Source organism: Nomia melanderi, chromosome 7 (genome assembly GCF_051020985.1).
Source record: "Nomia melanderi isolate GNS246 chromosome 7, iyNomMela1, whole genome shotgun sequence".
In the NCBI taxonomy this organism is placed as follows: domain Eukaryota; kingdom Metazoa; phylum Arthropoda; class Insecta; order Hymenoptera; family Halictidae; genus Nomia; species Nomia melanderi.
Window position 1 is genome coordinate 17,185,876 of NC_135005.1, and position 26,165 is coordinate 17,212,040.

Genomic DNA, 26,165 nt, shown 5'->3' on the forward strand with positions numbered 1-26,165 from the left:
GCACACTTTTGCTCTGTAGGGTACTCGGTGCCACGGTCTTGCCAAAGAGAAGAAAATAAATCCTCGCCAAAGGCGGCGCGCCGACCATAAATGCGTCAAAAATTAGCCCGGCAAATTCAGCGAATGCTCGGCTACCTCGGCCACCGCCGCCGCCGCCGCCGCCGCCGCCGACGTTTCTCCTTTTACCTTCCACGCCGTTCGAACGATACAATAAACTTTTACGAATTTCGTAACCGGTCGCGCGCGCACCGGGTCCATTAGTTCATAACAGGTGAAGCATGTCAGACGACCGCGGCGAGATCTTATTCCTCCGTACGCTGGTTACTTTAATAGTATCTCCGAACGTGTCATGCTGTCCGTGCTAATCTCTTGTTCACCGATACGCGTATTTGAATAATTCCCTACAACCATTAGAATTCTGCACCCGGCTGCCGGGGAATGCGAAGAATTCCCTATAAATAAATTCTCTCCTCCGCGGCTCGAAATTTACGAGCGATATGCTAATTATTCCCCGCAAAGGTGTCCGACACGCGGCTAAAACTATTTCAACGTGATAAATATTCGATATACACTCACAAAGCTCGAGCGCAACGTAAAAAGAAAATCTACAACGCTCGGTAACGCGCTAGCTATGACTAACTCTGTACCAATGCCTCCAGGATTAATTAACCTACCATTAAATTCAAGATTTCTTCTGCCAGAAGCGTATTCAATTTACCGAAAATACCGTTCCCGAAAAGCAGCGTTGTAAACAAACGGTCGGATCAAATTTCCCAGTGCGCGGGAGTCACGTTAAGCGCGGCGTTCCGGGCACGAGGAACCGGCGCGCAAATACGATTCCATCATCGTTGTCGCGGCGAATTCGGCAAACACGGACGGGCGGTTCGCGTCGAGCTTTTCGCCGGTTAATCAAAATTAAAATTCAGTCGGAGCCGCGGCGGCGGCGGTGGCGGTGGTGGCTCGAGCGACCGCTCTGCGGCCGGGCGTATCCAATTAAAAAAATGAAGTGCTTTTTCATATTCATCTCTGCTCCGTTCCGTCTCCCTTCGCTCCTCCCATTTGTTCGTAAATAATAATTAAAAATACTCGTCCACGGTTTCCCGGCCGGGGCTCGCTAATATTAGTCGACTCGGCGAAAGAAAAGCGAGTGGGACAGAGCGGGACGGGGGAGGGTTGGTCGCTCGGATATCCGCGTTTTCATCGCTTTTCCATCCCTTAACCAGGCCCAGCCGGCCGCGCCGCCCCGCTGCCGCCCGCCGCCCCCGCTTCCGGCGAACGCCGCCTCTCCTCGTCATTCTCCTCTTTTGCATTCGGGACAGCTCGCGCTCGCGACGAATTTGCAAGCTTTTAATATAAACGCGACGCGTATACCGTCGAATCCGAGTGTTGTCGGCCGTCGCTCACGGCCGGCCTCTTTCTCTCTCTCTCCCGTCCGGCGCGTCCGTCCCTGTTCCGCGGCGCTCATCCCGGCCGGGGGCTTTCTCGTCAGAGTCCCTTTATGAATAAATCCGGCGCGAGTCGTTTTCACCTGCAATCGCCGCGTTAAACGCGATATCCTGTCGCGCGAGCGGACATCTTTCGCCGCTGGGAACGACGCCGGATTTTATTTATTCGCGTCCCGTCGGGTTAGGTAGGCTTTATTGACGCTGTTAGGGCTTCTTCTTCATCTCTGCCCGCTTACCTTAAGTACCGCCCGGCCGCCGGTGCACCGCCGCGCGGCTCGCATTCCGCGGGACCGTCGACGAGTAATTGAACGAACGGATCGGTCGACGGTCATGAGACGATTTCACGGCACGATGATAAGATTTAGTGACTTAGGTTTATTGGGTGCTAGCCGTCGCGGAATGGCGGCTAATGCTAGGCTTTGGCAACCGGTGGCAGTAACGGGTTGCTCGTTTTGTTGGACAGCTTTTAGTGGCCGGCCAGGTTCCTTTTTTTCTCCCGGCCGGAGCGGGAGTTAAGTGATTTTATTTTTCAGGACTGTTCGACTCTTACCAGAAATAGGCGGAGGATCATTGGCGAAGGAGGACGGCTCCGGCTCTTTCGACTTGTTCGATTTCATTTCTCGATTGTAATATATTCATCGTGGAACTGCTGAATTCGACTCACCTGTTATTCCCTTCTGATTATTCAGAGGATACGGAGCTTTCGTTGGAACTTAAATAAATTGAAATCTCGAGGAACGTAGTCTTGTAATTTCCACGACAAGACAGAGCAAAGTCGATTCGATTGCTAGTTCTAGAAACTGCCGTCGTTCCGTCAGATTTCTATGAAAGCCTCGTGGCCGTTGTATTTCGCGAAACGCGAGTTTCTATCAATGCCAGCGAGCTTCTCGATTCCTCCGGCTTCCATCGCGAATGAAAAGCACGAGGCGGAGGGGAGCAAGATTGATTATTTCGCGACATGTGTACGCGGCTTCGCCGATCCGGAAACGCGGCCGTATTTTGCCCGCGGGCTGTTCTAATGAACGGAACGACGAACGAAACGAGCAATGGGGCCACGCGTGTACACGCGGGATCCCAATGGCTCTTAAACTGGATGGGCGGACGGGGCCACGTGCCGAAAGGAAACCCTGCGCCGAGTTCAACGAGTCGTCGACCCACGTGGCCGGACATTTCTTTCCCATTCTTTTTTTCCTTCCTTTCTTTTTTTTTTTTATGCGACGACATGATTGATATCGGGGCCTCGAGATCGCGATTTCATCGCCGGGAGGAAAGTGTTACGTGCTCCGCTCGTGTTATCGAAGCTTTTTATTGTCCCGGTAATGGGGACTTCTGTTTCCCTCTCTCTCACTTCGAGTGTTACTCGCGCGCTCGTGGAACTAAAGAGCTGTTTTATAGAACTGTTTAGGCAACGGCGCGCGTGCGAGTCTTTAATTAGCGTCGTTAGATCGCCGGTCCTCGTGCGTTAGGTTTTAAGAGTCTTTAAGGAAGCAGATAAGACGATTGTAGAAATCCACGCAGACAGATGTATGTTTATAGAAGCAATTCGTGTAGTTCTGATTTAGTTTAGATTCAGATGAAGATTTCTTTTCGAGATTATCGAGGAAGGTTTTGGAAACATTGATTTACAGTGTGCAAGGTTCGGAAAGAAACCGGGCGGATGCGTTGAAAAAGGGAAAAGGTAAACACGCCGGTGAGATTGAATAATTGCACAGATCTCGAATGCGCCGCGGATCTATTAAGAATTCCGACGAGAAACATTCACTCAACAAGTTTTTCTCCTTCCGCGGCTTTAATGCCCAGTGAAATCGCCGCAGACACTTCAGGTCCAGGACCCTAATTACGTGCCGCGTACACGTGTTTTCACCGCGGTAGAAAGTGTATACTTAATCTTCCGAGAAGCATATAACTTACTTTAATTGGACAAATCACGGATCAGAAAAACGCCGGCTACATTCTGATTGATATAATAACGCCGCAGGAAATTAGACGACTTCTATCGGAAAATGAGGTACTTGCGTGCCTGACCTTCCGTTCGCTTAAGGTATCCTTTTTTCTTAGCCGTTTCAGTGGCAAGCGGCGCGACCGCGATTCTCTGTTACGCCGTCCGAACGCGCCAACATATCGGTTCGCAATATTACACAAATTCGTTTATTCGTTCTTCTAATTACTTCTTTTTCTTGTTACCTGCTTAGAAATGGAAAAACAGAACGACCGTGCTATTTAAAATTTTCTTACGTAAAGTAGGTTACATTTAATAAAGCTACACTCAACAAGGGCATCTATAATCGATACTCAAATAATCAAATAAAACCTAACGACACAATTTAACCGTTCGAACATCAGACATCACGCTCCAGCTGTTTACTATTCAAAACCACCGGTCGATCTTCCACCAGAATCAAATCGATCGCATTCATCTACCTTCGTTCTCCTTCCACAAAACCAGAAAAACAACGCGATCGCGTCCCTCAGCGACCTGCAACTAGAAAAACCTAATCACCCGGCACGCATCATCTCTCCGTCTGAAAAGACGAACACAGTTCCGACAAAAAGTGGTTAGGCCGCTACAGCGAATCCGTGATCTGAAATCGGCGAGCAGCCGGGAATCGCAGCGGCCACGCCGGGCGGCCGGGGTCGAAGGGGTCAGGACAATCGTCCGTTTCACGCTATTCGAGCGAGCTGCTCGCCGGAGCCGGGGAATCCGGGACGAAGTCTCGGGTCGAGGGGTTTAGTGCGCGCCTTCTCTCGTTGGCACACGACATCTTTGCTCCGACTGCTCGTAAGCACCCTAAACAAAGGGATATTGAGAGTCTCCCGAGAGAGATAGGGCTACGGGGAGAGGATAAGGCGTGGGCGGGGAGCGCCGGCCGAGGGGGTTGCGGGAAGACGAGCCGGCAGCCACCTTAGGATCGGGGCTGACTCCGCCACAATGGTGCGTCGTCGGGAATCCAAGGGGTTTATTAAAGCCGCGGTTGGCGATACAGCTCACGTTCCCTGCTCTTCCACGGCGGCACCCTCGTCCTCTTTCACCGCTCACCCTCTTCCCCCCTTTCGCCATTCCTCTGTCTCCATCTTTCCTTTGGTCTTTTCCCGTTTCACTCTCTTCGCCGCTGTTCCTCTCCCTTCTGTCTCTTTCTCTCATTGTCTCTCTCTTTCTCTCTGTGTGTCCCTGTCTCTGTTTCGACGAAGATCGTGGATACGCTCTTAAGCGAGGGTGTCCGAAGTCGGGTCACCTACGTCCTACATCTACTCGGAGTTTAGAGGATACCGCTTTAAGCCTGATCCTTCTGGGCTCCTTTTAGAGGAGTGGCTCGAAACTAAATTTGAATTCATGGCTCCGCGGGCTCCCCCGCCGACGGCTGCATAATGCGACCCACGGGAACGATCGAACTTCCGCGTTTCCGGGGTTTTTCCATTCAAATTCTCGATGGCCCGCGGCCACGCTCGCCCGTTGTCACACGCTCATTGTCTCTGTGGCCGGGCGGACCGCTGCCCGGGCCACCCCACGGTCACACCGGGTTACATTGGAATCACCGAGAACGGTTTCACGATGTTTCGATCGGATTCGCTCGAAAGTTTCGATCACATCGCTGTTAACCCTTCGTCGGTTCGCGCGGTTGCTGCGTCGGCGGATACGCTACTGCGAGGCAGGGCGCGAATTGAAGTACGATTGGAGTATAGAAAATCGGAGGATGTATCCGTGGACTCTGATTCGTTTATTCTATGAACGGATTCGAAGCATTCCGATGAACGTTGATGCTACCGTCTGATAAAAATAACTGCGAGAACGAATTAACCCTTTACTCGAGAGGCGCCTTTCAGTCGCCATTTGATTCCACCCATGAAAATGGTAAAATTTAGAATTCTATATTAATCTTTTGTATAATGCATCAACACATGGAACATCGTAATAAAATAGTTCTGTTAATTTATGCAAGGTATTTCGTTATATTAGTCGTAAAACATATCAGAAAGTAACGAATATTTGTTGCGAGAAATATTCTCGAGTGCAAAGGGTTAACATATACTCTTACGAATTCGGTAAACTATATAAACTACGTAATCTGCTCAACGACGTACCGTGTGTAACAGAAGATTAATTATTCTTCGGTACAACAACGGATGTTTACGCTAGCAGAGTAATCTGATCAATAATGAATGGCTTCTCCGTCGTAAAGCTCGCGCGAGCGTGAAGAGAGAGTCACGGTGACGCGAGCCCGGCCTATATTATATTCATACCTTGCATAAATCAGAACACGGCCGCTCGGAGGCTTTTATCGGCGGGGACGTAACGCGAGCGGGGCAACGTACGCGTGTAAGAAGGCGACGCCGGGTAATCGTCACCCTAGAAACACGTGTCTCACATCCCCCAACCCCCCAGGAGCGCAGCCCGTTCAAGGAGAAGGTCTCCGCGGCGATGAACGGTTCCTTTTCGGTCGCTATGCGAGCCGCCCCGTCGACACGGAACGCGCATTAGACGCGACTGCATCCTCGCGCCCTCGAGCTACCCCTACCGTGTCGTCACCCCACGGGATACGGCTGACGATACTCTCTACAGACGAAATACGCGTTATGATGTGTAGACGCGAGAACGATTTCAGACATTTGTCTTTCGCTCGTTTCGAGTGCGGATAAAGTAGAATCAAACTGCATCGCTGTACTTGATTATTAACCCTTTGCACTCGACAATATTTTTCATGAAAAATATTCATTACTTTCTGGCTAAATATTATACAATTGATTATCTTATATAGATTAAGAGACAGAACTATTTTACTTCGACGTTTCATGTGTTGTTACATTACACAATATTTAATATTGAGTTGAAAATTTCAAAGTTTCAAGAATCAGGTGGCGACTGTAAGGCGCCCCTCGAGTGCAAAGGGTTAATTATTGTGGTTTCCAGTGAAGTAAGATTCAGTTTTTATCAGTAGATAATCAGAGATGGGGTATTAGATGAGTTCTGCTAAGATGGATCCTCCAGATGGCGGAATATTATGATCGAGGAATATCCTTTATTTTATATTATATTATATTTCGTAAATCTTAATAAAATAAATAAGATTCTTTTTACTGATTCAAGGACTCTCTAGTTCTTTCCTTTTTCCTAAATCAGAGAGCCTTTCTTATCTTCTAAATATCGTATAATCATTTGAAAAACCAAAACATTAATTTTCTCAATCTTTCCAGCATTAGCTTCCGAGACTCAGACCGTCCAGCATTCCTAGTACTTTAAACTACTGCAATCTTTAACCATTAGCGCAGAATATTCTCCAGCCCGTCCTGTTGTCCGAATCACTCCAAGGGACCTCCATATTCGGTAAACATCTCGAAGAGAGCTCCCTGCGAGGAAGCGAACGGCAGCGGCGGCAGGAGCGCGGCCGGATCGTCGCCGCGAGGGGCGGGCCTAGATGTACTTTACCGATCCAAAAAGGACATTCATACCTTCCCGGCGACGAGTGCTCCTTCAGCCTCGTAACATCGAGTGGCCGGTTCCTTTGAAATAAGAATACCCTTCCCCCGGATCCTCGTTCTCGAGGATCGTGTCTTTATTAAAGGATCCCGAAACGGCCTATTCCGTCGGCCGTGTTCTCCTCGCGCCCCCGTCTCGGCCGGTTACGACGTCGACAACGGCCGCGGACACCCACAGCCCGGGAGGCCGGCTCGTTCCAACTTTTTATCGGCACTTCATTGGTCCACTGTTGGCATAATTAACGATACTCGCTCGAACTATCGGCACCGTGAGAGCTCGCTTTATCTCCTCCCGCTTCAACTCCGCTTCCCGTTTCTTCCCTGCGACGAAACTTTCCGCGAGAGAGTTCATACCGCGGAATGGGAGGAGACTTTTTCAAACGATCCTCCGGTTCTGGTCGGCCGGAACTCTTAGCTCGGAGTGTCCCCCGTTTGGGATAAGACGATCTCGCCGTGAAAGCGATCCAGTTAATTTTTCGCCTTTTTACGAACGACACTTGTGCGAGACGAGCTTCGCTCTTATTTCGTGTTGCTCTCCGGGAACGAGGTACGCGGATTATATGATGATTGAGTCGGTCGTGGGAGTTATTCGATACCGTTCGAGCGTCAACGACGAGGATCGTATGAAATATTTATAACGACAGTCAACCCCGAGGATCGTCGATAGAAATTTTCATTCCGTTACGGGAGAAGAGCGAACGTATAACTCGACTGTCGGCGCGATCAAGTTTATCGGGATGAAACGTCGACGTAGCTCCCGCGGATGCCGAGGCTGACGCATCGGAAAATTCCTGCGCGCGTCGCGGTTCCGGAAACGTCGGAAGGGAACGTCGGGAGGAAAGAGAGAGGTTGGTAATCCACTCCGCGGTAAAGATAAAAGTTGACTGCTCCGACGCTCCGTTACGGCTCCGCCCCGTAACGAGTGTCGTACACGCGTATTCCGTCTAATTCCGCGTAGCCCACGGCGGGCCGAGAGGAGCGAAAAAATTACGGAAGCCGGGGACGAGGACGAGGAGGCGGCGGCGACACAATGGACTCCTGCGGCTTAATATAAATCGCGGTAACGATATTCGAACAAGCCCGTTTCCGCAATTACTACCAGCCTCCTCGATTGCGGTTCAGACTCCTCTCTCCTGGCTCCCCCCGCGACTAAGATCGCGCTGATGGGACGAGTAAACGCGTTGTAATGGCGGTTACGGCGCGCCGCGTGGAAAGCAGAGCGAATCTTCTAATTGTCTCGATGGTTTCTTTGCTGAATCGTTGCCTTTCGTTCCTTGAAACGTGCAAGGCGTCGAGTGTGTAGAAGTTTCGAGTATCTTTGTACGAACGTATAGTCGAACAATTGTATTTAACCAGTTAACTGTGTTCGACGAGTATACACGTCATCGTAAAGCTTTATACTAATTCTCTTAGCGATGAATTCTTTATTTCTTCGCATAAACGTGTAATTCTTCTTTCTTTCGCTTTGATCTTTCATTAAAATATACTCTACGCGCATTCGTCCTGCGTTCGACGAGCACGCGCTCCATTTTTCGACTTTATTGCGAGCAAGAGGTTTTTTTAACTAAACTCCACAGTTAACTGGTTAAAGTTGAGACATCAGTGAAAAATAAAAACAGTTCAACTCGGAGAATTCAAAGAGACTCGTGCATGATCAAGATCTAGGAAGTATTGTCGCAACAATAGAAGAGAATCGTCTGATACGCGGAGTCCTCGCGGCGTTTCTATAGAAAACAGCCTGTAAAACTGTTCCTAATACACGCTGTACATCCCCGTCTCGTTTCCTCGGGGTTCGCCGGAAGTTGCATTAGCGTCTCGTGGCCGGGAGCAGGCGGAGGGGCTTGGGAAGCGGCGGCGCTATACTTCCTGGACAAAGTAACCGCGCCATTGTCGCAACAAGCCGTTCTCCGCACCCCCCAGGGTTCACCCCGCGAGCTCGCACCCCCGGACGATCCGCGAGCGACCATTGTACTCGCGTCGTGTTAACTTATTTGCGCGATATGCATCAGACTTGGCCGGAAAGTCTGATGTTCCTGTGTTAGAATCGCTAACGGTTCCGCGGCGTTCAGCATCGTGGTCTTTTCGATTTGTTCGCGGTTCACGAATGAAGTTAACCCTTTGCACTCGAAAGGCGACTCCCAGTCGCCGGATAATTTGATAGAGCAACATTATAAACTTTGGTATTCACCATTACCCCCTGTATGCTGCATCGATAAGTGAAATATCGAAAGAAAATAGCTTCAGTTCCCTAATTCATACGTGATTTCTTAATAAATTCATTTCAAAGTATCTCGTCTACATCTAATTAGAAGGTACTGGGTATTTCGGGTGAGAATCTCTCGAGTGCGAAGGGTTAAAATGAAGAATGATAAACACGAATATCGAACCTTGTAACTTTGTTCTATGAAATCGAGTGTTATGTATCCACTTATTAGCGGTGGTACGTTGAACGTGTTTTTAGTGTAATTATTCGGTATAAGGTTTCAGGCGCCGGATCAACTGAAATATATCGACAGGGAGTAAGAGGCATAAGACATTCAATTACTCCGGGAATCAATAACGAATAATTAATTAAAACGGAGCGTATAATGTAGAAACAGATTTCCGTAGCCCGGAGATTAGTATTCCGCCCACAAAGGCGGCTCTATTGAATTATAATCGGCCGCTTAAAGTGTGCTCGATAAAAAATCCGTTGGCCCGGCAATTTCGTGAAATCGAAACGGGTTATAAGATGGCGCTCTCTTCCGCGCGGTTCGGGCATCTCCGGTGTTCGAGCAACCCCTCATTATATTCCCATCGCAGCCAGTTATTAAAGCTGTTTCTCACTTTTATGAAACAAAGAAGCGCGAATTAAGCAATAAATATATCCCGTTCCCTGTAACCTCCCCTCGCCGCCCTCCGGCACCGGCGGGATCGAACGACCGTGACGCGGCCAGGTGCACCGCCACCTTTTAACATCGAAATTTCGGCCGCGGGAATAATTCCCGTTTTCGGCTTCTTCCCTGCCGCGCGCGATGCCCAATCCAACGGCTTCGGGCTCGTAATAATAACGAGATTATTATACCGTAATTTGTACACCTCACGGAAATTGATTCGTCACGTCCTTGCGATCGGAGGTTGATTCCCGCGCGACGACCGTCGCTTTTATCCAAACTTTCCAGTGAATTTTATTCATTTACTATACCTACGAATTTATAAAATATAAAAGAAAATATTCAGATCGATTGCTGGTGCTTTCACTTTGTTAGAATATCTTTTGGCACAAGAATTCAGGCCTCACAATTTTTCGAGAGATTCATGTTCCACCAACTCGCAACTGCATTAACTGCAACAACTGCTCGACGCACAGTCCAAATTCCTCCTACCTTCTTTCCCAATTATCAAAAATATAGATGCTTCTCTGCGGAATGACAAGAAATTTAGTAACACAAACTGAATCAAAAGTCAATCGAAACCTCAACAGCTATTCTCAGAGTCCCCCTAGAAAAATGTAAACCTCCGACTGCTCGATAGTTCCAGCGTCAAGCTTCGAATTCAGAACGATCCTCGCGAGAAATTCATTCCCAGAGATCTGCCAAACAACCCTCAGCGAGCCGAACACACATTGAACCCACAAACCAGCCGAATCGCCGGCATCGATTCCCCCGAAGGCTTCATCGAAAGGCAATGGAGCGAGGCGCGATCTCACGAGTCGAGAGTCATAATTTCGCCGGATACTTTATCGCGAGCAACGCGGTCTACGCCGATGGCTGACGCGGTCGTCGTTCGACGGGGGTACCTCGTTCCCAGCGTTTCTGGTTCCACCGACGGCGGGGGTTGGGCCCGGAGCGGCGGGGCGCGAAGGAGGAGGGCGAGAAAGAAGAGGAAGCGGCAGCGAGGCGATTGTTCGAGGCGTGGAAGCGCGCCTTAGATGCGACAATTGAGGTTCCAGACTGTGAACCTGCAATCAATGCTTCGTCGCCGTGCCGTGGAAAGAGAGCCGCGGGGGGCGGCGGGACGGCGGGGGAGACGGACGAACGGAGGAGAGAGGAAGAACGAGGAAACGGAGCCGTTCGCGGCGAGGAGGGACGAAGACGACGGAACGGGGGGAGGGACGGGGGCGCAGAGAATACGGAGGGTGTGAAGACCGGCGGAAAGGGCTGGCTTTGTCTGGCTGTGAAAGCTCCCGGAGGGTGCGCGCGAGGGTGGGTTCCTCGAGGAATACGCCTCGAAGGAGAGCCAGCCGGCTAGCGCGTCGAGCTCGCGTCGCGCGTCCTTATTTCACGAATACACGCCGCGGGGAGGAGGATCGGCTGTCCACAAATCTGCCGATCCTCGAAAAAAACCGGCTGGCTGGAGGGGACGCCGGGGAACGACGCCACGGTGTTTTGCCTCGGGAGAAATATCGCTAGCGTTGCCAATGAAAGTTATTGTAAATAATGCGCCGGATGGCCTGCTGCTGGCGAGCGTCGCTCGAAACGGCGCGCTTCCCGGAGGATTCTTTTCGCGAGGTGTTCTTTCTCGGTGTCGATTAGAGATTGCGGGAGTGTTCACTCTGAAACACGATTGATAGGTAAATGATATTTGATCCTCGATGGATGCTGCTTTGTAAGTGGCAGTTTTACTTATTTCCAATGTCTTGTATGTGAACGTCGTTTTCTTATCGCTGTTGTTGGAATATTTGTAATTGGGTTAAGTGTCGTGCTAGGTTATTCTCATGGATTTGCTTCTGCTCGGTATCTATGGTACGGTATTTTTTCGCGGTAAATTTGAAATACTTCCGGTGAGAGTTGAGAGTTGATATGGAGTTGAAAGAATTCAGTGGTGAATTCTATTTGAAATGTTCGCGACGAGTATCGTAAAGGGTGGCAACGTCTCGAGTGTCTACGGCCATCGTCACTACAGTTCATGAACACTTCGACAATACCGTTCCCCGTTTTCTGGTTTACCGTTGCGACGATCGCGCACGCGGTATGAAGACATAATTACTTTTTACGACACCGATGAATAAAAGAACTCATCGGGTAAGGTGCTCGATGGAACAACGGGGTCGTAAAACGTCTCGGTTTCGAAAGGGGTCGGCCTGGCGAGGCGCGCGAAAGGGAAAGGAGACGTGCGGGTCGTGCATCGTCGTTCGAGAGTTCAAAGCCCATTTCTCGGGCGAGCAACCTTCGCCGGTAATAGCTGATAATGATCGGACCCATCGATTCTTCCGTGTTATCGTGAGCTTTCGTTGCGCGTGCAACCGCGTCCGACGCTTCGATCCTCTTGATTATATAGAGCAAACGCGTAATTACCCGTTCCGGGTACACGCGAAAACGAGTACAACCGATTATCCGATCGCACCCATGTCGGCAAGCATATCTCGACCAATTATATGCAACAGCCACAATCACGAGACGCACCTGCCGCCGACGCCGCCGCCGCGGACGTGGACGCTCCGCGAGGATCACGGGACGCGAGAGAATTCCGTGACGGCTGGGTATCAACTGGTCCCCGGTTAAAAAGGGAGTGACATGGTTTTCAATGTTACGTCTCCGCCGGCAAATTGCCGTGTCGTTAATGGAAATAATCGGCGGGCATCGATCGAGAACAGAATTACGGTTATCGCGATCCGACAGACGACCGGCGCCTCTGGAATCGACGATTTCGACTCGCCGGTGATAATTGTTGCGCGACCTTTAATTGAGAAGAAATACGAGACGCGTATCGAGTTACAAATTGAAGGAAGCGGGCCCCTGCATCGCGATACCGTATCGTGTTCGACGAAAGCGGAACAATTATAAACTCCGATCTGCCATTTGACTTTCGAGTTATCAACCTGTCGCGAAAGCGAAGCTTCGCGGAGTGTTCACAAACAAATCATGACGTTAGAACTATGTTTGACTAATTAACAAACGAATTCCTACGATCCCGAAGCAATTTCCAATAGACGAAAATGCAAAGCGACCGGTGTGTTCGTCGAGATGTTCAATCGTAGAACCGAGTAGACAAAACGATTATAATTTCCTTATTGAAAGAATATATTCAGTAATTCCCCAGAGAATCATTCGTCTTTCCAACCGACTTCCTCGGAAACCAACGCGGTTAAGCCGATCTCTCGATATTCCCTGATCCTAGTAAACTTCAATGGAATAAATAATATTCTTCCTACTTATTCCAGAATCCACTCGTTTCTTCATCTTCTCTAAACGCCCTCCTTTGAATCTTCTCGATTTGTTTCCTACATTCAAGCGTATCGAGTACCGAGCGACTAAATTCCAAAGGAATAAATCCGAAATGGGTCGCGTCGATGGATCTGCTAGTTCCAGCGTTAACAGGATGAAATGGTAGCCGGCCAATTCGATCGGTCAACAATGGGGCACGCGAGCTCGCGCGGGAGCGCCGCTCACGGTATGCGAGAAATTTACACGTGTCTAGCTGAGACGGAGCGCGTGTCGAGCAGGTAGAATTGGGAGAGAGACGATCATGCGGTGGGATTACCTGTGCACGGCGAGCCATTAGCCGGCGTGTGTGCAATGTACTCGAGCGGACTTGTAGTCGGCCGGCGTTCTGGGTGGGAGGAAACGCGATTGTGTGCAAGCGGGCCGGATAAACGTAGAAACACCGGGGAGGATCCCGCCGAAAGGCTTTTCCCTCTTCGATCGCCGTCCGATCGCTGCGAGTTACACGGCCCGAAGACGCTACCGCCGGCAGGAACGTGCAAAGAGCGAGAAAGAGGGACGAACAGAGATAGATAGAGAGAGAGAGAGAGAGAGAGAGAAGAGAGAGAAGAGAGATGAGGAGAGTTTATGCACGTACGCGCCATATTAAGCGTAAATGAAGCGACCGCTTATACGAGTCGCATTAAGCGGCTTGCTGCCTAATGGAGGTAGCGTTGCCGATGTTGGCCGAGCAATTAAGCCAGTCAGCGGTCGAACAGAGAATAAATAACGGATATACAGGTGGTTGCGCCGGGTAGACCGACCGGCTAGGAAGACGCTTGTTATTTGTCCGTTAGGGAATTACTCTCTCTCTCTCTCTTCGCTAGGATCGGGATTTATCTCGAGGATCGCCGGGAAATTTTCGTCGGTTTTTACATATTTATGGCCGACAATGGGACCGCGTTCGTCGTGCCTTCTCGTCGTAGCCTCGATCTCGCGCGACTGTTTTTACGATCGAGCGCCGCAGCTTTTCGGGGGAGAGCCTTGGCAGATGTTTGCAGCCGGATTGCGGATACTTATGCAAATGCAAAGCTTTACATATTAATTTGAAGAAATTGGGACGAGAGTTTGGCTTATTTAACGGCGATCGGGTACCGGGACTCCGTAAAACGAACCGTTGAACGCGTTATCCGAGCTTAAGACAATCGCCTGACGCGCGCGCATAAAATCTCCGCCGATGCTCGCAGCGCGATGAGCGTAAATATGTGTGTTGCGCCGGGGATCGTGGACGTTGGAGAGGCGTTATAATTGCTGTACTCCCGAGGATGGAGTAACTGATTAGGCTGTCGCGTTAATAGTCGCGCGGTTAATAAGAATGTATCTAATTCAGCGAATCAATATACGCCGAGCCGCGGTTCGCCGTCGCGCCGAGCACACGGGCCCGACCATCAAGATTCCGTCTAATAGAATGCAGGTAATTATCACTAAGTCTGCGTGTTACGCGCCGGCTAGACAGACATTATCAAAAGCGTGTCAAGTGGAATGGGCGAGGTAGTCAGACAATATCAAACGCCCATCTAACTGGTTGCGATCCGCGAAGAATGCCGGCATTATGCGCAACATGGGAGCACACACGCTCCGTCATAACGCTCGCGCTACCGAGCGGTTCGTTTACGATTCGATCTAGACGCTTTGATACTTGACCCTTGTCGCAGCCGATTATCTCTTCAGGACCGTACGCAACGAACTCTTTACGAGGGAACACAGTTTTACAAGGCTTCTGTACCGCTCGCGAAATCTTATAAAGCGGAACAAGTTCGAAAGACAAATCGAATGATTCAATTACTCGAACAGCAAGAGATCAGCACGGAGTTTTCCTGTTTTCTATCGTTTAAGCAACTGATAATTCATTTAGCTTTATCTGTCGAAGGTTTTAAATATTCTGCAACTGCCGAGCAGATAAATTGACTTTTTCACATTTCTCCACGGGAACTCTGAAAGTGCACCTACCGAAACTTTAATTAATTAATTCAGTCCGCGCATTGCTAAATCAATCTCTTTACTAATTTCCCACAGAAATATCTATTACCTTTTTAATCATTGCATAACCGAGAAACCAGGAATAGGTAATTCGATCCGTCTGGTACTTTTAACATTAAAACAATGATACTCTTTTCAAATTTCCACTAACATCCATAACCTAATCGTACGATTATTTCCACTGACACAAACATCTAGCATTAATCCTTAGCACTCCACACAGTTTCGTGATATGTCAGCAACTCCTACCAATTTTGATAGTAGTCCTACTGAAAATGAACAAGTTATAACATTTCTTAGACCTTTAATTCGCTTCTCAGTACAAACTTTCTATATTTGGAAGATCTAATAATTTTAAGTTTTCTTAAAATTCATTAAAATATTTGATATTATAACTGGTGCAATATTGGAGCCTACACAGTTCAAAGGGTTAATAAACCTGCAAGCCTAGAATAAGCTAGAACCTCCATATTCTCATCACCAACCTCCTCGAACCACCGACGCAATCATCCCAGTTGATCCAAGTTCCGCACGCTCTGCCATAAAACTGGAAACACAGTCGAACACCCGTAGTCCGGTGATCAATATAAACCCATCGATCATGGAATCGGTGTTCCGAAGCCGACTGTCCCGCAAAATCCGTCCCGAATTATCGAAATCCCCGGGACACCTTGCGCCGGAGAGCCAGGTTAAGCAGATTATAAATCAGAGCGGCGCGTAATTTTTATTTACTCCGCGCGACGTCGGGTGCCCCGTTCCACGAAATTAAATAACCGCGCGAGAGAGGAGCGCACGGATCCGCGTGCAACGCGGAGAATATTAAACGCGACGCGACAAGGTGGTAAAACGCGGACAGCCGGGGCAAGTGGAAGCCACGCAATTTCTCGAGATTACTTCGAACGATATTAAAGAGCCCCCTCGTCCTTTTTTCCCCTGCCCCCGGCCGCCCCCCCTTCGCCCGGCGAGGTCCGTCCCAGCGTGGCTTCCTTTGAATTTACACAGGCCTGGGGGCTCAGTCGTCAAACCTGTACGATAAAATTAACTTGTAACGTCCGTACATAAAAGGCAGGCTCGCCACGTCTGCCCGCGTTCCGCGGTCTGAAACTCTCGAGATTCACCCATTTCACAAATTAATACGGCCGGTTCGAAACGAGATGGAAATTTATTTGCCCCCCGGGCCCGGTTTTCTTCCGTCTCTCCATGGTCCCTTACGCGGCGACCGTTTACCTTGCCTGACTGCTCTAATTAGATTTTTAGAGGAGTCGCTCGCCGGAGATCCCTATCGGGGAAAATTCCCGTACGCGTGACAGCCGCGGAGAACGGCGCGGCGCGCGCACCGTTACCGGGGTGGAAATCTAACATCGCCCGACGCGTTCCCTCGTTGGCTGAAACCTATTCCGTTAAAAAACCTTTCCACGCATAGAAGAAGCAAGAGTTTACCTTCGGAACATCGCGAGCTATGATTTCTAATCAGAATGTTCGTTCTCTTTATCAGGAGCTTAATTAAACCTGAAAATGTAGGATAGGGAATAGCGTCGAGTATCCCGTGAAATTCTGGAATATAAGACGTATGATGTGTAATGAACATTTCCGTGAAGTTCGTTCTCGAAGCTAGTCCTCCGAGTGACCTGAACGATGGCACTCGAGTAGAAATAGCGTACGTCGTCTGTTCTATGCAGAATTCGAAGCCGGATAGTCGCGAATCTGTAACGCTGCCAGGTATCGCGTTAATAACCGTTGTCCGTAGATCCCGCGGGCAGATTTCCCGTGGCCTGCTATCTTCCCCCGAGACGCGTGTAACAATAAACCCGCGCGATGCTCGCCGCGATTTTCTAATTAGCAGAGCCGGGTAACGAGTAGGTGGAATCTTAAGCGGCGCCGATCACCGCGGTACACGTGTTACATCTTGACTCCCATCGTCTGGCCCCGTTGTATCTACAAACGTTGCAACCTCGGCGAGACGAGCGAAAAAAGGGAAGGGAACGGGCGGAGCAAGAAGTGGAAGGGAAGCGGGATAGTTTCGTGTCGATGGTTACGCGCGCCAAACAAAACGCGCTAATTAAGGGCGAGCGCGGGAGATGCGAAGCTCCGTATCGTTAAACCCCTTCCGTTATCCGCGATCGTTGCGTTGCTCGCGCCGTGGATCGCCTCTCGTCGGTTTAACGGCCGTCCTGCCGCCGATAAAGCCACACTGTACTCAACTGGAACCCGCCCAGTCCTTATATTATTCCATTGTTCCTATTAAACGCGTCTGGTTAACGTTCGTTCGCCGGCCGCAGCGCCGCCGGTGCCGCGCTCCAGTTTCCCTCCGCGGCGGGGAATATTCTTTTTACACCCCGCTGTAACGCGCCGGCCTCGCAACGATCGTAAAATCTGTACTATTACGCCCGAGATGGATTTACACAATTACTCCGCCGGGAACGGAAGCGGCACGCAACGTTCGGGTAATTTGTTCGAAGACCGCCTGCCGCGTATCGGCGCCTCTTACTCGGCTTTTCGACGTTACACGGCGACCGTGTTACCCGCGCCGCGGATACCGCGCGTAGAACGAATGTAAATGGCGACGATAACGCCGCGAGGACTCAACCTGTTCGCCCGGCGAACGAACGTTCGTTTCTTGGCCGCCTATTGTTGCTACCCGCTGATGAGAACTGACGTTTATCTCGCGCATCGCGCGTTTGTTAACCCATTTTTATGGGCTCTAAGAAACGGCCGAGGTAAAACGCATCGTGTATCAAGATCGGAGGACTGCGAACTGCGGGATCATCGTTAAGCTGGGTGACCATTTAAGTTTCGACGCGTTCCGTGAATCATAAGCATCGCCACCGTCGTTGCAAGTCTCCCTCTCGAATGGACACCTAGCTTTACAGCCCTGTGTATTCGCTCTCAGATCTCTCGAGAAGCGAGGAACCCCGCGAGCAACGGCGATTCGTCATCGCATCTACCCCAGAAACTGGAAACAGCCGCCACGCGTCGCTAACAACCCGTCTCGAACCTCTCCATCAATCGAACTCCTTCAATTTCCAGTTCCGCTCGAGCACGGGGCGCCCATTGAAAACTGTTATGTACGAACTCGGTCGGCTTTTCGGGAATACGCTCCGTGTATCAACAGACGGCCACGGTAACTCCGTAACAGTCCAAGCGAATATTTCGTTTGTTCTGAAACAAAGGCACGAAAAAACTCTGCGTCTCGTTCAAACGAACGAAATAAATCAGTGCGTCGTAGAGCTCGAGTCGGCAATTACCGTGAACCAATCACCGAATTACAAACTTAACGCGCTTGGTATCTCGCGAGAATGCCGGGGAACTATCCCGAATTTCTTTTGCAGAAGCGAAGGGGATGACAGCGGCGGTGGAGGGGGACGCGTGGGCCCGAGGCCGGCATTAATGACGGGTACGTTGCGCGGCACTCGTTCGCCTCGTTACCGTCGCCCTGGGGCAGCCTGTACCCCCTCCCAACCCCATCGACTCCTCCGCGTAATGCGGCCAGGATATTATTTGTTTCCACTTGTTTGTGCGCGCACCGGAGAACCTCCCGACAAACAAACAATCTGCGATTCCAGCGGCGCTGACTGGCTCACCTCTTCCCTCTGTTCCCGTCGTTTTTCATCCTTCCACCCTCCCCGCCGAGGTTCCTTTTTTCTCGCCGCCGCCCCGGCCCCGCCGTGAGACGGCCTTTGTATCGTAAATAGATCAGAGACGACGAGGAAGAAGCGCGGGAGGCCGCGGGGGTGCGCGGCGAGGAGGACAAGCGGCGAGGAACGTCTCCAGCGACACGCGAGTCCCGATTGTGCGACGGGAGCGAGGCGCGCCCGCGCGCCCGGTCCCCTTTTCCGTCAATGCTACGATAATTATTTCTGTAGACCGGCCCGTAATGGCTCATTCAGACGGTGTCGCCAGCGTTTTTCAATGGTAAATCGCGCCATTAAGCGGCCATAATGAACGCCATCGCCGGCAGCGCCGCGCTGATATTCGTTTGCCGGTGATGCCGCGGGGACACGTCACTTGGATCGGGATTTTATTCTGCAGATTTTCCGATTAAAGAGCTGTTATACCGAGTATCGTAGTTTTCTGGAGGCTCGTCATATGATAATCAGCAAACACGGTAGCTGGATCCCACGCAAGTGAATTCTGTCTTTCTCAATTTAAACTTCGAAATTCGAAAGAAAATTGAAATGTAGAAGCGTTCGACTATAATGCTCGAATATTCGAGTCTAGAGTAACCAACGACAAGATGTACCTATTGTCTTCGAACATCGAGCCGAGAAGAGCCGAGAATTCCAAAGAATTTCCACCGCGGACCAACGATCGCAGCCCCGATCCCGGCGAAAGAAGTCCGTGGCAGCGGAATTATAGGATTGGCGTTTTCGCATCTCGATCCGATTAGCCGTCGGAGCAAAGTCACGCCGCTTATTCGAGGCTGGCGAGGTGGTGGCTGGGAGCGGGCCGATAAGGGGCCGGCGACAGGGCGGCGTATCGCTGGAAAACGCGAGGGCTCAGGCGGCCGAATCAAAGACGACAACCGGGACAATGAGGAGTCCGAGTGTCTCGCGCGAGTCGGATCGAGACGCGGCCGCGCCGTGACAAAAGGTGAGCGCCGTCTCGGCGTGCGCGCGGGCCAGCTGGACGCGCCCCGTCGCACCTGTTCCTCCCGATTTTTTCATCCCCGTCGAACGGTGATCGCCCGTATTCGATTCGACAGGAGCCTAGTCCCGTGAAATAGTACGCGCATGCTGGTCGTTAGCTCTCCGACTAGAAGCTGGCTCGTTATCTTAACAACGCCGCCAGAAATTTTGCGCGGACGTCGAGCGTCCGTTTGACATTACTGCCCGCAGGAGAATGTATTATCGCGACACACCTGGGACCGAGGAAAGTTGCTTGTCGGTTTGCCACTGATTATTTATGAGTGGATGCGTGTATGTTTACAGATGAATATTATCGCGGTAATTTACGGTGGATTAATTCGGTGTCGCCTGGAATGACTATATTTGCTTTGAGTCAACAACTACTTTGTTAACGTAGTGATTACGGTTATGATTATCTTCTTGCAACGAACCTGATTCCTTAGATGTGAATTGCTTCAATGAATATCCTCCTTATTCATGGTTGTTTTAAACTACTAATGGATCAGAAGACTTTCGACTAACTCTTGCTACCTACAGTTAAACCTCTGCACTCCGAAGTTTTTCACTAGAAATATTTCAACATTTTCTGATGAGATGAAGACGATATTCTGTAAAACCAACTCGACGAGAAATTCACGTGAATTAACGGACAAAGCAAGACATACAAAACAACCGATGTGAAATAAAAATGTTTAATAAAGCAACTACTTTTCTTTGCTACAAAAGACAAACTCTAAGAACGCTTAAGATTTTCGTGGCGCTTAACCTGTTAAATATCAAACTTTATAGCTTCACCGTAGGAAACCAAGCAGCGACTGAGAGTCACCTCCCGAGTGCAAAGGGTTAAAGAGACAGCCTCGTGCGCATCGGCGAATAATCTCGGAGTCACGATAACGTCGCGTACCCCCGAACAATCACGGCACCGTGCGATCGGCGACGCTGATTGCTTATTGCTTCCATATAAACAGGCCGGAATGCGAGGCATCCGGCGAACAAGCTCGCACAATGCGACGGAAAGTTGCGTATCATCGGCTCGGTGATCGATGATCGACGACAGGGGCACGCGGATCGGCGACCAGGGAGGCGGGCGGGGACCCGGCCGATCGATCGATCAGACAGCGAAGAGGAGCGAGACTCGGATTCCCGGCTGTCATATTAGGGGAACGAGTTTTTGGCGCGCGGCGAGGCGGACGGGCCGCGCCGGCGACGTTTTCGTGAGGGGCTGTCGATCGGGGCCCGGTCTCGGCCCGATATCCGCCCGAACGGTGGCTTAACGTCCGTTAATTAGTCCAATTAGAGTGACGGCGATTGCCCGCTAATTAATTCAGGTATACGTAAGAACGGGCTGATCGCGTATGTATCTGCCGGCTGATCGGCCCCGGCCGGCCGGATGTCAGCGGACGCACACGCGCCACCGCGACGCGGAGTACGCGCCTATACATTGTGCATCGGGCAGAGCTGCTACTTGCGGGATACCCGGGCACCAACTTGTAACCGAAAATTACTCGGGTACTCTCCTCTGCCTCGTCGGATGCGATTATATGTTTATTGCTTCCCTCTCCGTTGGGCCACCGGATGTTCGCCGTGTTTTTAGCTAGCCAGTGATTACCGTTATTGGTACTGTTACTGTGATATTACTGTGATTACCTGTTGCCATTAGAGTTATTGCTACTATTACTAGGTACAGGTATCGATATTCGTGTCACCGTTGCGACTGTTAGATGACTAGTATCTACGTTAGTATCCATAACTCTTAGGTATCTATAATGTTACTCTATGTACTTGCAATAGATCGAACAATAAAGTAATCATTAAATTAGGCATGTTTCTTTGTAATAATACTAACGATGTTCGGTGTTTCTAGTTAACTGATTACTGTTACGCTGTATTGATATTACGGTGATTATCGTTGCAACTACTGATACTATCATTATTGCTGTTACCATTGCTACCGTTATACTATCACTGTTACCATTACTAGATTATTCAATTATCTACTCATAGCACTTATACGTCTACAATGTTAGCCAATGTACGATAAACGGTCAAACAATAATTTCAGATTGTATATCTTTCTCTTTGCAATGATACTAATAAATCTCTTCCGCGTTCAACCTAATTCTAGTCTCGACTACCTCGTAAGGTACGGTTTAAGACACTAGTTCTAGTTTCGAGAGGCTCGCCTCCGCGTTCATTCACGGCGAACAGGATCGAGTCGTTCGCCGAATAGTCAGCTGCGTAATTACACTCGCCATATTGTCGTCGATATGATTCACTCAGGTGGCCGCAGCGTCGGATAACTGTACGTTTACCCGGCGCACGTTCGCCGCGCCGTACTCTCTGCCGCATTTTTATCATTGCGATAATAAGAGCGTTAAGTACCGGAAATGCACTTTCCTGTTCATCGTCTTGAGAGTGTTGGTTGCCCGGCCGGAGCTTAATCAATTTCGTTGTCTTTTAATGAGCCTCGGAATTAACGCTGCGCAGAAATAACGTTGCTTTAACGAGTGCACACTGGAACCTTGTGTATTTATGAAAATCCTTTGAAAGCCGTTTATTTGTGTACCTCGAATATTCCGGGAAACGCATCGGCGTCGCGTCGGCATCTTCGATTCACTTGAAACAGTCGCGACCACAGAGAGAGAGAGAGAGAACTCGAATCGAACGTAATCACAGTTCCTTTCAATTTGCCCGCGGAAACCGCGAATTTGCATACACTTCCACCTATTTATAACCGACGGAAACCGCCGGGAATTTCAATAGCGCTGCGCCGCCTAAAAAAATATTTATACGCCGCGCGCGTTGCTCGAATAAATATCGGCGGGGAAGGAAAAAGAAAAAAAAGAACGGGAACGATACCGATATAATTCAGGATATAAAGGATTAACGCACAATAGGTTTATAGTTTCTCGTTCGGCGAGGCCGAACAGCGGCAATCAAAGCTATTTTTCGGAATCCGCGCGAATGAAATTCGGACGATGGGCAGCAGCAGCAGCAGCAGCGACAGGCACACTTTTACAGCAGCTGTTCCCGGGGCTCTAATGTCGGCGCGTAAACTCGGTTATGACTTATTAATTTGCATACCTGTCCAATTGCCGCGGCGTTCGCTTCGATTCCCAAGAATCATTTTTCGAGCGGGCCCTGAATTATTGCGCGTTCCGATCGGCCGGTGTCGCGGACCGGCCGGGTTAATTAATAAATCGACCACGGCCGCGGACGGGACCCGTGCAAACGGAATTCAGAGGCAAATTACGCGGCCGGTATAAAATTCCCCGCGCACGGGAGCGACGGGTAACGACGGAAACGCGAGCGAGCGCGCGCGCGCGCGCCTGTTGGATTCAAGGAGCGCTGCAGGACGGTAAAGCTTCGGGGCAGTAAAGCTGTCGAGCGAACACGTTCTCGCGCAGGTGTATCGCGATATAATTAATTTGCGTGATTCACGATACACCCTGTAGATGCGTATAATTTTATACGCGCCGCGCCAGGGTCCCCGCGCGTACACGCGTTTAAAGGGTCCGCGGAATGGCCGGGAAGAAGCGGTACACCTGTGCTCAGCGCCACTGCCGCGGACAGAAACGCGACAGAGGCTAACGAGCCCCGGGTTTCCGGAAATAACGAGCTTTTACAATCGCCAGCTGCCCATTACGTTTCCACTGGCCGATCCCCGCGATCGTGTCCCGCCATTCCGGCTACAAGCACGGTAGCGCCTCGCTCGTTGCCAATCTACCCGGCCACGGAGCACCGAGGCTCGAGCATTTATCCGGGCAATCGATCCTCGCGTCGATATACTCGCTCATTCCTATGGAAATCTCGGGTTCGAGTGAATACGAGTCTCGAGGATCGATGCCAACAAGGTTATCCTGTGTTATTGTGTGTCGGACTGTAATCTGCGATGACTTTTACCGTTGGTTCGATAACTGATAGAGTTTTTAGCAAGTTGGATGGGATTATTCGGGGAACTTCTTTTCGGGAGATTCGATTAGAATTTCCGTTCGGAAAAGGGGCTGGTCGTTAACGGCTGTTTCTACTGGACACTGTTTGCATGGCTTCATCGGTTTTTCATTGGAGATGTTTCCGACTGATGTACGAAAGATCGTTATGGAGTTCTAAGTTCGTTGTTTGCAAGGGATAATGCGAGTAGAAGCGGTTAGCAAAAGATAGACGCGGAGATTTGATTTTTGTGAAGAGAATGCTTCTGATTAAGACGTTGTAGAGTTTCAGTTGCTTTTTATACAAACGGTCGCTTCTTTTTACGGACGTGTCAGTCATCGTAGATCTTATGTAAGAGAACGGACGTTCGTTCGCGTTGTATATGATCTCGAGTTCTCGCGTCTTCCAACACGAGCGATCGCATACCTTTTCAATCGCGAGGCTCATTTTCGCGGCTCAGACATCGCGAGATCGTACAATTGGTTAGATTTATTTCTTGTTTTAATAAGACACTCCTAATTGCGGCCCATAAATTTAATGGCGAAACGAGAACGATACTGGAGCTCCGATTGGAAATTCCCATTCACCTGCCTCCTCTCACTTTCGCCAATGATCCTGTTACAAAACTGGGTAAATCGAACATTTTCGAATATTAAATATTCTATAATTCATTGATCGCTATTTCAGATTAGCCCGCGCGTATTGTTCGAGAGTTTCCAGAAATAACGAGCTTTTACGACCGCCGGCCGTCCATTACGTTCCCATTGGCCGACTCCATCGCGAACACGATGCAGCGCTCGTTCGAAAAAGAACACAGAGAGATAGAGAGATAGAGAGATAGAGAGATAGAGGGGGGAGGGGAGGTAGACAGAGGGAGACAGAAAAAAAAACTAACACAGAGTTTCTAATAATCCGCTCGGGTTCGCGTACCCGCGCGCTCAACAAATCTTGTTATCGCGGATCAGGAAAAATTGTTTCTCATTACGCTTTATTGCCCGCGCTGTAAAACCGCGCGGCGAGATGACGCGCGCCGTTTCGAACTATAACTCCTTCCTCGTTACGCGATCCCGCACGGTAATTTGATAAAAATTGCCGGTAATTAGCGGGGGAATCACGAGCCGCGTAAAATTTACGACGCGAGTGCCAATAAATGATTCCGACGATTCGTGTAGATCTCGGGACGATGGAATTTCTGGAGCTGATCTTCGGCCACGATTATCCCGCGCGGCTCCACGGACCGAATTAACATTCCACGGGGGAAATTAGTTGAGACATAATGCCCAAAGTGTGAAACACTCCTCTTTTTCCCTGCCTCGTACCCGGGTGCTAATTGGCAAGCAGAAATTAGTGCGACCGCTTCTTCTTCTTTTTTTTTCATTCGATCTCTGCCACTCGTCAGCTTCTAAACCGCACGTTCAACGCGCTAATGCCGCTCGATGTCTGCGATTCCGTGTTCCCTGAAATAAATCGTTCCTTATCGTTTCAAGGGAAATAGTCGAGCCACTATTATCTGTGCATCGAAACTTCCATCGAGCAATCCGAATGAAGTTACTATATCGAAGCCGGAGTGTGCGATACGCGAATCGGAAGTACTGAATTTTCATTGAGAAAAACTGTTATCCTTGTGTTGAACCTCGCACCGATGATTCCGAGTGAAGTCACTATATTCACGGTGGAATGCGCAACAGACCGATCACGCGTAACCGATCAAACGGAGGAAGCGTAATGGCGGTATGCTGCTGATGTTTAATCGCGAACTCCAGTTCCGAGGAGGTGCGTTACGAGCTCCAGATAAGAGTTCACGCACAGATGGCATCCGAGCACCGCGAGCCTCTTAACCCCTTGCCCTACAACGAGTGAGACTCGTGGTGAAGATTTTCAACACGATTCAACAAATATATATTACTCGGTTCATTCGAATTCGTAAATATTATTCCTCTGTAAACAAGTATTATACTTAAAAGGAAATTCAGGCATAAGATATGCTTAGAATTTCCCTCTTTTTCCAATAAATTATTAATGACAAAGTAACCGTATCGATCGGAGTCGAGAAAGAAATCATAGGCCAAGGGGTTAACAACATCTCCGTATTCAGAAGAGCCTGAATCTCGCGGCGTTCCTCTCGGAAGAAGAGGGTGGTTGCCAGAGGGACGACCGCGGAACCGATCGATCCGCGATCAACGCCGATGGACGGTCGATCGCAATGGGCAAAGAATCCCGCGCATGCTCGCCCGTGAATAGTATTGTCTACTTATGCCCGATCGCGCCGCTACCTCCCGTTGGAATCGGGCGACCACATTCCGCGGCTAGATTCCTGAATTTAATGTCCGAACGGAACGGAACGAAAAACCGAACCCGTTGATAGCCTTTAATATGCTCTAATTGGTATTCCACCGTGGGATTTTCTATTCCCGTGCAATTTTGCAATTTGCCCGACGTTTTTCCCCCGGTTATGTTTACGCCTGGTTCCGATAAAAAACAGACCGCCCGAGGCGAACGCCGCATGATAAACGATTTACGCGATGAATATT

The 26,165-nt window shown here is 49.8% G+C and overlaps 1 long non-coding RNA gene across 7 annotated transcripts in view; it reads right to left on the reverse strand.

Moving 5' to 3' along the window:
- LOC116424993 (uncharacterized) overlaps nt 1-26,165 on the reverse strand; it is a 120,354-nt gene that overhangs the window by 31,832 nt on the left and 62,357 nt on the right. Inside the window, exon 3 of one of the 7 annotated variants that reach the window (XR_012998952.1) lies at nt 18,049-18,238. The exons of the other annotated variants lie outside the window; for them this stretch is intronic. This is a non-coding gene — a long non-coding RNA (uncharacterized LOC116424993). Of the gene's footprint in view, nt 1-18,048; nt 18,239-26,165 lie in introns of those variants that run through there. 7 annotated transcript variants of the gene reach the window in all.